The sequence below is a fragment of the Littorina saxatilis genome, linkage group LG10 (assembly GCF_037325665.1).
Source record: "Littorina saxatilis isolate snail1 linkage group LG10, US_GU_Lsax_2.0, whole genome shotgun sequence".
NCBI classification, from domain to species: domain Eukaryota; kingdom Metazoa; phylum Mollusca; class Gastropoda; order Littorinimorpha; family Littorinidae; genus Littorina; species Littorina saxatilis.
Window position 1 is genome coordinate 712501 of NC_090254.1, and position 10000 is coordinate 722500.

The 10000-nt window shown below is 46.8% G+C and overlaps 1 long non-coding RNA gene across 1 annotated transcript in view; it reads right to left on the bottom strand.

Moving 5' to 3' along the window:
• LOC138977922 (uncharacterized) overlaps positions 1 to 9171 on the bottom strand; it is an 11918-nt gene extending 2747 nt beyond the window's left edge. Inside the window, exon 1 of the long non-coding RNA XR_011459518.1 lies at positions 9021 to 9171. This is a non-coding gene — a long non-coding RNA (uncharacterized lncRNA). The remainder of the gene's footprint in view (positions 1 to 9020) is intronic.
• Between the last annotated feature and the right edge of the window lie 829 nt (positions 9172 to 10000).

Sequence of the window (10000 nt, forward strand, 5' to 3'; positions counted from 1 at the left end):
ACACAGCCTTGCCACAGTAGATACCACAGACATTTGTTTAGCGTTGCCAGCGACACGGGATGTACTGCAGGAGACACAGCCTTGCCACAGTAGATACCACAGACATTTGTTTAGCGTTGCCAGCGACACGGGATGTACTCCAGGAGACACAGCCTTGCCACAGTAGATACCACATACATTTGTTTAGCGTTGCCAGCGACACGGAATGTACTGCAGGAGACACAGCCTTGCCACAGTAGATACCACAGACATTTGTTTAGCGTTGCCAGCGACACGGGATGTACTGCAGGAGACACAGCCTTGCCACAGTAGATACCACAGACATTTGTTTAGCGTTGCCAGCGACACGGGATGTACTGCAGGAGACACAGCCTTGCCACAGTAGATACCACAGACATTTGTTTAGCGTTGCCAGCGACACGGGATGTACTCCAGGAGACACAGCCTTGCCACAGTAGATACCACAGACATTTGTTTAGCGTTGCCAGCGACACGGAATGTACTGCAGGAGACACAGCCTTGCCACAGTAGATACCACAGACATTTGTTTAGCGTTGCCAGCGACACGGAATGTACTGCAGGAGACACAGCCTTGCCACAGTAGATACCACAGACATTTGTTTAGCGTTGCCAGCGACACGGAATGTACTGCAGGAGACACAGCCTTGCCACAGTAGATACCACAGACATTTGTTTAGCGTTGCCAGCGACACGGGATGTACTGCAGGAGACACAGCCTTGCCACAGTAGATACCACAGACATTTGTTTAGCGTTGCCAGCGACACGGGATGTACTCCAGGAGACACAGCCTTGCCACAGTAGATACCACAGACATTTGTTTAGCGTTGCCAGCGACACGGGATGTACTGCAGGAGACACAGCCTTGCCACAGTAGATACCACAGACATTTGTTTAGCGTTGCCAGCGACACGGGATGTACTCCAAGAGACACAGCCTTGCCACAGTAGATACCACAGACATTTGTTTAGCGTTGCCAGCGACACGGAATGTACTGCAGGAGACACAGCCTTGCCACAGTAGATACCACAGACATTTGTTTAGCGTTGCCAGCGACACGGGATGTACTGCAGGAGACACAGCCTTGCCACAGTAGATACCACAGACATTTGTTTAGCGTTGCCAGCGACACGGGATGTACTGCAGGAGACACAGCCTTGCCACAGTAGATACCACAGACATTTGTTTAGCGTTGCCAGCGACACGGGATGTACTCCAGGAGACACAGCCTTGCCACAGTAGATACCACAGACATTTGTTTAGCGTTGCCAGCGACACGGAATGTACTGCAGGAGACACAGCCTTGCCACAGTAGATACCACAGACATTTGTTTAGCGTTGCCAGCGACACGGAATGTACTGCAGGAGACACAGCCTTGCCACAGTAGATACCACAGACATTTGTTTAGCGTTGCCAGCGACACGGAATGTACTGCAGGAGACACAGCCTTGCCACAGTAGATACCACAGACATTTGTTTAGCGTTGCCAGCGACACGGGATGTACTGCAGGAGACACAGCCTTGCCACAGTAGATACCACAGACATTTGTTTAGCGTTGCCAGCGACACGGGATGTACTCCAGGAGACACAGCCTTGCCACAGTAGATACCACAGACATTTGTTTAGCGTTGCCAGCGACACGGGATGTACTGCAGGCACGAGAAAACAGCTACATCCCGCCCGCCATGTTGGCCTTTAAGGCACCAACTTAACGGCACCAACTTAACGGCACCAACTTAACGGCACCAACTTAAAGGCATCAACTTAACGGCACCAACTTAACGGCACCAACGTAACGGCACCAACTTAAAGGCATCAATTCAAAGGCACCAATTTAAAGGCATCAACTTAAAGGCGCCAACTTAACTGCACCAACTTACAGGCACCAACATAACGGCACCAACTTACAAGCACCAACTTACAGGCACCAACTTAACGGCACCTACTTACAGGCACCAACTTAACGGCACCAAGTTAACGGCACCAACTTAACGGCACCGACTTACAGGCACCAACTTAACGGCACCAATTTACAGGCACCAACTTAACGGCACCAATTTACAGGCACCAACTTAACTGCACCAACTTAACGGCACCAACTTAACGGCACCAACTTAACTGCACCAACTTAACTGCACCAACTTAACGGCACCAACTTAACGGCACCAACTTAAACGGCACCAACTTACAGGCACCGACTTACAGGCACCAACTTAACTTAACGGCACCAACTTAACGGCACCATCTTACAGGCACCAACTTACAGGCACCAACTTAACGGCACCAACTTAACGGCACCAACTTAAACGGCACCAACTTACAGGCACCGACTTACAGGCACCAACTTAACGGCACCAACTTACAGGCACCAACTTAACGGCACCAACTTAAAGGCACCAACTTAAAGGCACCAACTTAACGGCACCAACTTAACGGCACCAACTTACAGGCACCAACTTAACGGCACCAACTTAACGGCGCCAACTTACAGGCACCAACTTAACGGCACCAACTTACAGGCACAAACTTAACGGCACACTTAACGGCACCAACTTACAGGCACCAACTTACAGGCACCAACTTAACGGCACCAACTTAACGGCACCAACTTAACGGCACCAACTTACAGGCACCAACTTAACGGCACCAACTTAACGGCACCAACTTACAGGCACCAACTTACAGGCACCAACTTAAAGGCATCAACTTACAGGCACCAACTTACAGGCACCAACTTAACGGCACCAACTTAACGGCACCAACTTACAGGCACCAACTTAATGGCACCAACTTACAGGCACCAACTTAACGGCACCAACTTACAGGCACCAACTTAACGGCACCAACTTACAGGCACCAACTTAACGGCACCAACTTACAGGCACCAACTTACATGCACCAACTTAACGGCACCAACTTAACGGCACCAACTTACAGGCACCAACTTAACGGCACCAACTTACAGGCACCAACTTACAGGCACCAACTTAATGGCACCAACTTAACGGCACCAACTTACAGGCACCAACTTAACGGCACCAACTTACAGGCACCAACGTAACGGCACCAACTTACAGGCACCAACTTAACGGCACCAAGTTAACGGCACCAACTTACAGGCACCAACTTAACGGCGCCAACTTACAGACACCACCTTAACGGCACCAACTTACAGGCACCAACTTACAGGCACCAACTTAACGGCACCTTAAATCTTCATTTTTTCCTTCAACGACAGCTTTGTGGAATAATCTTCCAGAAAATATACGACAAACGCAGTCAATTGGTGAATTTAAAAGATTTTTGATGAATGGAGATGTTGTTGTTCCACAGTATTATTATTTAGGCAACCGTAAGGCACAGGTATTTCACAGCAGGTTGAGATTAAATATGAGCGATTTGCAACAAGACCTTGTTAACCGACACCTCTCTGATAATTTAGAATGCACGTGTGGAGTACGCCCGGAAGACGCTGAACACTTTTTGTTACATTGTCCAAAATTTAAAGAACATAGAACCATTTTATTCAATAGTCTACCAACGTACGCTCTGGATTGCAAAACACTTTTGTTTGGCAATACTGACTTAACTATATCTTTGAATACGAAAATATTTTCTGCTGTACAAGATTACGTTATGTCAACTGATCGCTTCGGCTGATATTATATTAACAGTGACAGCAATAGATGTAGCAAAGCATTCTCTCTCTCTCTCTCTCTCTCTCTCTCTCTCTCTCTCTCTCTCTCTCTCTCTCTCTCTCTCTCTCTCTCTCTCTCTCTCTCTCTCTCTCTCTCTCTCTCTCTCTCTCTCTCTCTCTCTCTTTATTTGTATAAAATATTATGAAATATTTTGAAAGAAAAGGGTTGAAGTTATCACTTGTTCGCCATGTCTTGTTATCAGAATGTGTATTGATTATTAGTTTTGGAACGTGTCCATAACCAGTCTGCTTGTTAACGTTCTTAATGGTGTTACTGTATATAACATGTATACAAGAAATTAATAAAAACACGCTTAAACCAACTTACAGGCACCAACTTAACGGCACCAAATTACAGGCACCAACTTACAGGCACCAACTTACAGGCACCAAGTTAACGGCACCAAGTTAACGGCACCAACTTACAGGCACCAACTTAACGGCACCAACTTAACGGCGCCAACTTACAGGCACCAACTTACAGGCACCAACTTACAGGCACCAACTTACAGGCACCAACTTAACGGCACCAACTTACAGGCACTGACTTAACGGCACCAACTTAACGGCACCAACTTACAGGCACCAACTTAAAGGCACCAACTTAACGGCACCAACTTAACGGCACCAACTTACAGGCACCAACTTACAGGCACCAACTTACAGGCACCAACTTAACGGCACCAACTTACATGCACCAACTTAACGGCACCAACTTACAGGCACCAACTTAATGGCACCAACTTAACGGCACCAACTTAAGGGCACCAACTTAAAGGCACCAACTTAACGGCACCAACTTAAAGGCACCAACTTAACTGCACCAACTTACAGGCACCAACTTACAGGCACCAACTTACAGGCACCAACTTAACGGCACCAAGTTAACGGCACCAACTTACAGGCACCACCTTAACGGCGCCAACTTACAGGCACCAACTTAACGGCACCAACTTAACGGCACCAACTTAAAGGCACCAACTTAACTGCACCAACTTAACAGCACCAACTTAACGGCACCAACTTAACGGCACCAACTTACAGGCACCAACTTACAGGCACTGACTTAACGGCACCAACTTAACGGCACCAACTTACAGGCACCAACTTAAAGGCACCAACTTAACGGCACCAAGTTACAGGCACCAACTTACAAGCACCAACTTACAGGCACCAACTTAACGGCACCAACTTACAGGCACCAACTTAACGGCACCAACTTAACGGCACCAACTTAACGGCACCAACTTAAAGGCAGTTTGCTTGTTAACGTTCTTAATGTTGTTACTGTATATAACATGTATACAAGAAATTAATAAAAACACGCTTAAACCAACTTACAGGCACCAACTTAACGGCACCAACTTACAGGCACCAACTTACAGGCACCAACTTACAGGCACCAACTTACAGGCACCAACTTACAGGCACCAACTTACAGGCACCAACTTAACGGCACCAACTTACAGGCACCAACTTACAGGCACCAACTTACAGGCACCAACTTAACGGCACCGACTTACAGGCACCAACTTAACGGCACTAACCTAACGGCACCAACTTAAAGGCACCAACTTAACTGCACCAACTTAACGGCACCAACTTAACAGCACCAACTTAACGGCACCAACTTACAGGCACCAACTTAACGGCACCAACTTACAGGCACCAACTTAACGGCACCAACTTACAGGCACCAACTTACAGGCACCAACTTACAGGCACCAACTCAACGGCACCAAGTTAACGTCACCAACTTACAGGCACCAACTTAACGGTACCAACTTAACGGCACCAACTTACAGGCACCAACTTAACGGCACCAACTTAAAGGCACCAACTTAACAGCACCAACTTAACGGCACCAACTTAACAGCACCACCTTAACGGCACCAACTTACAGGCACCAACTTAACGGCACCAACGTACAGGCACCAACTTAACGGCACCAACTTAACGGCACCAACTTACAGGCACCAACTTAACGGCACCAACTGTGCCACCACCTAGCCCCTCCTGACTGCTATCTCTCAGACCTCTTCCCACAGTCTGGTATCATCAGTTAGAATAAGAGTACATTGTGCACCCTAAACTTCTTCCAGCACAGCATCCTCATGCAAATGAGTTTCACTCTGTGCTCAGCTCTGTTACTATATGCTGCTTATATTTTATGCTCTATACTTTAATGAATAAACCTAGTGATTGACATTCTGATGTTATACTGATGTGGCTGAGAGTGTGACCCTACGATAGCCTCCCAATATGTTATACTGATGTGGCTGAGAGTGTGACCCTACGATAGCCTCCCAATATGTTATACTGATGTGGCTGAGAGTGTGACCCTACGATAGCCTCCCAATACAAACACCTAACACCATTCTATTACAATTTACCTGAACTTTCTTATCTGATACTTGATCCCCTTTCCCTCCACCCCCCCTCCCTCTTCTCCCCTGCACCCACCCACATGACAGAAAACACATCTGTGGCCCGCACTCAGGGCTGGTGTACCTGTCTGTGTTGCTTTATCTCCAGTTCACGCTGCGAACCTGGCCATGCTCACAGACAAGTGAATGTTGCCCTACCCGCCTACACTCTCTGCTCGCCGTAGGAAAAAAACACTTCCCCCCCCCCCCCCCTTCTCTGCTCGCCGGAGGAACACCCCCCCCTTGTCTGCTCGCCGGAGGACCCCCCCCCCCCCCCGCCCCCCCCCCCCCCCTTTCACTCTAGTACAAGAAGGACGGTGTTGATGTTTTGCGAAAGGTGTAGAAGCGTACAACGTAAGTGCAGCAAAGACACCCTGCATGGAAAGTTGTAATTATCTAAATATGCATAATTAAAGACCGTTTTGTCCCTGAGTAGCAGTCAAAGTGTGCTGCCTAACTAAACGGTGTGCGAACATAAAGTGGGAATCGAGTTACCCAGGTAAACGGAAGTTAATGGAAGTTAGTAATTGCCGTAAATCTCAAGAGAGAGTGACTGCTTTCAATCTCGCCCCCCCCCCCCTCCCCTACCTCCTCGCCTCTTGACTCTTCTGTTTCCACAGCAAAAGTTGGACGTCACGTGCGCGATAGAATCCCTGCGCTGATCAATCAATCAATCAATGACGCTTATATCGCGCATATTCCGTGGGTACAGTTCTAGGCGCTCTGCAGTGATGCCGTGTGAGATGAAATTTTATACGGCCAGTAATTGCAGCCATTTCGGCGCATATTTACCTTTCACGGCCTATTATTCCAAGTCACACGGGTATAGGTAGACAATTATTAACTGTGCCTAAGCAATTTTGCCAGGAAAGACCCTTTTGTCAATCGTGGGATCTTTAACGTGCACACCCAATATAGTGTACACGGGGGGGGGGGGGGGGGGGGGGGGGGGGGGGGGGGGGAGTTCGGACACCGAAGAGAGTCTGCACACAAAGTTGACTCTGAAATAAATTTCCGCCGAACCTGGGATCGAACTCACGCTGACAGCGGCCGACTGAATACAAATCCAGCGCGCTACCAAAAAGTGAGCTATATCCCCGCCCGCTGATAACATCGCAGCGGAGCACAGATACAAACCAAACACATCTGCAGCACGACATGGCACCGCTTTTTGGCCACCCCCGCTCTCTCTCTCTCTCTCTCTCTCTCTCTCTCTCTCTCTCTCTCTCTCTCTCTCTCTCTCTCTCTCTCTCTCTCTCTCTCTCTCTCTCTCTCTCAGGTGCGGGGACGTAGCTCAGTTGGTAGCGCGCTGGCTTTGTAGCCAGTTGGTCGCTATCAGCGTGGGTTCGATCCCCACGTTCGGCGAGAGATTTATTTCTCGGAGTCAACTTTGTGCAGACTCTCTTCGGTGTCCGAACACCCCCATGTGCACACATGCGGACGAAAAATATCCCACGTTCACAGCGAAAGTCTCAGGGCTTGGAAAACACGAAGACACGCATGCATCATCTCTCGTCTCTGATAATCATGATCGTATTTCGATACTTTGACGAGACAAACCCAATGCTGGTGTGTCGAATAAGACAGCCACAGCGGGCTTGTTCGAATCAAAGTATCACACCATATCTTCAGCGTATTACCAATACCTGTCCCAATATAGACCACTTGGTCTAAGAGGACGTTAAGGCGTAAGGGTCACCCAGAATTTGGAAAAAAAATCGTTTTTCAGATATACTAAATTATGATGTTGCCAAAAGCTAGAACAATATCTCTATTTTCATGTGCAGTTTACATTTTGTCTCTAGCATACATAGTTTTCTTGCAATATGTGGTCAAAGTAGGTTGGTGGGAATTAAAAATCCCTTTAATCAAGGCCTCTGTTGAATGAAATTATCGGTTCTGATGATGAATTTGATTCCAAAAACTGCCCAGAACAGTCTGACACAGATGATGAATCAGACAGTAGCTCAAGTGAAGATAGTTTTGATTCTAGTCTCTTGATGACCCCCCATAAAGGACATAGACTGATAGATGTTGAACTTTTTGCTGTTTTATGTGGTGAAAGTTCGCGCGAAATCACAGGCAGCTACACTGTCTGCATGATCAACTTGTTTAAATATTCACCTATTCCATTGAAACTTTGCACATCAAATGTTCACTTGACTGGCTATATTGTGTTCTAAAATAAAGCTGATAATCAAAAAAATATAATTTGTTTGATTGTGTGATATATCATAATAATATATAGAATTATAGTATTCTTTTCTAATGCTACTAAAAGCAAAATTTCCAACAAAACAGAAAGCTTTTAGAACATAATGTAGGTAATGATGCTTTAAATATGAGTGCCAATTTATTTTTCAATTGGACACATACTTTTTTTCCAAGAGTGCATTGAAAAATGCTAAAATTAGCATTTTTGCAGGTTTATTTTGCCCATTTTGTTACGAACTAAATAATTCTTTCAGTTGTTCTATTTAATTTAGACATTCAAACTTGATGTTTTCTGAAAATATAATGATTTTTGAAGAAAACTACCAAACATCAAGCCAATTCATTGATTGCACGTGACTGAATAAAAAAATAACAGTTTTGTCCGACAACCTGGGTGACCCTTACGCCTTAAACCCTCTCTCTCTCTCTCTCTCTCTCTCTCTCTCTCTCTCTCTCTCTCTCTCTCTCTCTCTCTCTCTCGCTCTTTCTCTCTCTCTCTCTCTCTCTCTCTCTCTCTCTATGTCTGTCCACACACACCGTGGCACACACAGTACACACACACAAACACGATCACAGGGACACACAAACAAACACACGAGCAGACACACACACACAGACACACAGACAGACGAAAAGAGAGACAGACCAGCAAACAGACGCACCTGAGCAGGAGGTCGTGCAGCGTGTGCTTGGTGGCGGAGTACAGAGTGGCCATGGACAGGTTGCTGGCGCCGTACTGCACGAGCTCTGAGCTGTTAACTGGGTCAAGGTCGTCGTGAAGGTCAGTCAGCAACTCGTACAGTCCCAGTCGGGCTGCCTGGCTGGCCCTGACCAGAGGTAGATAGATAGATAAATAGATAGATAGATAAATAGATAATCAGATAATTAGATAGATAGATAGATAGCTATCTAGATAGATAGATAGAAAGATAGATCGATTTTTTGTTTGTTTGTTTATTTGTTTGCTTAACGCCCAGCCGACCACGAAGGGCCATATCAGGGCGGTGCTGCTTTGACATATAACGTGCGCCACACACAAGACAGAAGTCGCAGCACAGGCTTCATGTCTCACCCAGTCACATTATTTTGACACCGGACCAACCAGTCCTAGCACTAACCCCCTAATGCCAGACGCCAGGCGGAGCAGCCACTAGATTGCCAATTTTAAAGTCTTAGGTATGACCCGGCCGGGGTTCGAACCCACGACCTCCCGATCACGGGGCGGACGCCTTACCACTAGGCCAACCGTGCCGGTCTAGATAGATAGATAGGTAGATAGACATTACATACAAATATCGTTCAACCCACACGTGTGTATATCATGTAAATGCGGTCTTGTCAAGCAAGTCTGGCAGGTGACTAGGGGGCCTGTTTTTCCACTGCTTGTGATGCCAAAGTCACCGAGACAAACGTCATTATGGAAACAAACATTTTGCGCTCGCTAATTCCCCTCGATGAATTTTTAGAACTAACACGTCACGCTACACTTTCCAGAGTGACGGTTCTTTGCTTTGACGTATAAGAGATTGCACGAGGCCAAAAGAAGCGTCTTCTCGACTGCGGGACGATTTGAGTAAAATACACGTAAGTACAGTATGTAGGATAAACAGAATACTACATGGCTTGCTGTGTCATACCAGAT